Below are 2800 nucleotides of genomic sequence, written 5' to 3'. Positions count from 1 at the left end.
CGCCGCCGCCTCTCCCCGCGCATCCACCCGCGGCGGCCCCGGCCCCGGCTCCGCAGCGCCCGCCCGGCGGGGCAGGGCTTAGCGCCGGCCCCGCTGCCCCCCGAGCCGGGGGAGGGCGAGGGGCAGCTCCGCCCCGGCCGCGGGGACCCCGCAGCTCCGGGCGCGGGGGGGACCCGGGGATCGCAGCCGATGGCGGGGGGGTGCGCGGGTCGCGCTCGCAGCCCGCGTGTCCCTGGGGGTCCGTGGGCCCCCGCTCTCACCCCTCGGGGCGCCGCAGCCGCCTCCCCGCGCAGCGCAGGGGACCCGGGCAACTTAGAGCATCCTGGTCCTCAACTTCAGCAGGAGCCCGAGCAGGGAGGGACGGGTCCTGCCCTGCTCCCCACAAACACGAGTGGTCACCAGCAGCAATTCCCTGGGAAAGCTTCCCCTGAGCCGCCGTGGGTCCTCCCCCGCCTTTGTTTTGCTCCCAGCCGCAACCCACAATACCGACACAAGCCGTGTGTCATGTCCTCCGAGGTGATGGATGGTGATTTCTCCAGGGCAATGGGAAGGGGCTGGATTTGCCTAAACCCAGCTACCTCTGTTCATAAGGAGCCTTTGTCATCCTCGCGATGTGAAGCAGAACAATAAGATGAGTTCAGAAATACCCATGCTGGTATGTTACAAACAGGTTCCTAATTACCATATGGAAATGAGCTGCCTAAAGTAATGAATCGAAGCCTGGCTATTGTTTGGGGGGTGTCAGACCAACTGGAGGTGCTGGCAAGCGGTGCTATAAACCAGGCTCGCCGTTTGCAATAAACAGCAGCATAGTGAGTTCTGTATATTCCACAAAACAAATCACTGCAGCTAAAACAGCACTTGTGTAGTGAAGAAATTCACTCTAACATTTTGCAATGAATGGGTATGTTACTGTTCTTGGAGAAATCACACAATCTTTGTTCATTCATTTGACCAAAATTAAGAGGCTTACAAGAGCCTCCTAGGAAAATGAGGTTCTTTTTTTTTTGGCAATAGAATCATATCAAATAATGGTTATTAGCCCCAGAAATGCAGGGTCTTCGTATTTATCACATCTACAGACTGCAGTGCCAGACTACCTGGTGCTTTTCTGAAAGCAGAGCAATAAACACAGCTTGACTCCCTCATATATTTTGCATTCATCTCCATCTCCACTGCACAGCATTCCCTGGCTGTGTCTCACCCATGCCATTTTATAGCAATGATCTCTTCATGCTCTCCTGATATTTGCTGCATCAATCATGCTAATGATGCTCATCCTCTTGCCTCTCCTCCCGCATCGCTGCCTTCACCTCAGGTCCCCCATGCCTGGTTTTTGCTGGCATCTGACTTTTCTGGGGTTTTCCTCTCCTTAAGTTCCTCTGGCGTTGTGGTTTGGGCACTGAAAAGTGCTCCCAGGTATTTCCTGCTGCCAGGAAGGTGGCAACGTTTGCCTCTTCGGCTCCAAACTGGCACAAGTCAAGAGCACTGCAGGAACAGCTTCAGGTCATCAGGTACTGTACATCACGCCCCATAACTTTCTCCTGTATGCTCTGCATACTGCAGCTCCTTTCTGCCTGTTTTACTACAAGTTTCCTGCATTCATGTGATAGCAAGTTTATCTGCTCCCTAGAAATACTAAATAGATTATTTTAGCTATGTATACCACTGTAGCAGTAGTCTCATCCCTGTCTGATTTCCAGATACCATCAACCACCAACTCCCAGTGAGCTCTGTACCGCAGATGAACAACTACTAAGCAATATCCCTAAAAAGATTGTTCTATGTCACAAGAAACCACTGCCTACCACTTCAGCCATACCCTCCTTCCTGCATATAATACTTCATTAGGAGAAATTACACTGACAGATATTTTGACGTGATGTATGCATCCATTTGCCCTCCACAAATAATCCTAAATCAAAATCTAGAGGCAGAGGAGTGAGCTTCCTCTGAGCAGAAAAGGTCAGCCAATATTTATAATGGCTGATATAAATGCTCTTTATCTGGTTTATAGCTGTATTATAATAAAATCAAGAGGTTGTAGAAAATACTGCTGCTGCACCTGAACAAAGTGTGTGCAGAAAATGAGTGATAGCAGTGCACAACAGCAGAGAAGACCTTCCAGTGTGATTGATGAAGGGATGCAGGGCAAAATTCTTCAGTTGAGTAACCTCTGCTGGCTTTGCACTTGACCCTGAGACACCAACCCACACCAGGACCCCACTGTGGGAGGTGTCTGACAAATCTGCAGCAGCTCTTGTCCTCTGGAGCACAGAGCCAGAGACATGAAGGACAGAGAGAGAAACCTGAAGACATGGTTTTCCTGGGGTCTCACAGCAAGGCACAAAGAATTTCTTCCACTTTCAACTAAGCTAGCTTAGACTACAGCTCACAATATATGCCTCAGGTTTGGTGAGAAATTCCACTTCTGGTCCGTAATGGGGAGCAGAACTCAAAGTAAGACTCAACAACAAAGCCTTTTTGCTTTCCTTGTCCAACAGCTATTTACACAGCTCAAAACTCCAGAGATAAACGCATTGCAACACAATTAGTCAACACATGTATGTATCTGTTTCCTGAGGGTTTGCAGTCAGAAACAGAATTCCTGCATTCCTAGCCCTGCAAAATTATTTTTTTGGATATCAACTCCTTAAGTAAATCTCTAAAGGCTATGCACATGAGTCAGATTGGGGAAAATGGTTGAATTTATGCTACTTTCCTTATGTGAAAGGCAGATCCAGCTCTGACCGTAGCTCTTTCCAAAATCCCTTTAAAGCAAGGAAGGATTATTAATGTT

The sequence above is a fragment of the Corvus kubaryi genome, unplaced genomic scaffold (genome assembly GCF_017639235.1).
Source record: "Corvus kubaryi isolate FWS band 111438036 unplaced genomic scaffold, C.kubaryi_AGA036_p1.0 136, whole genome shotgun sequence".
NCBI classification, from domain to species: Eukaryota; Metazoa; Chordata; class Aves; order Passeriformes; family Corvidae; genus Corvus; species Corvus kubaryi.
This window is presented reverse-complemented; position numbering follows the sequence as displayed.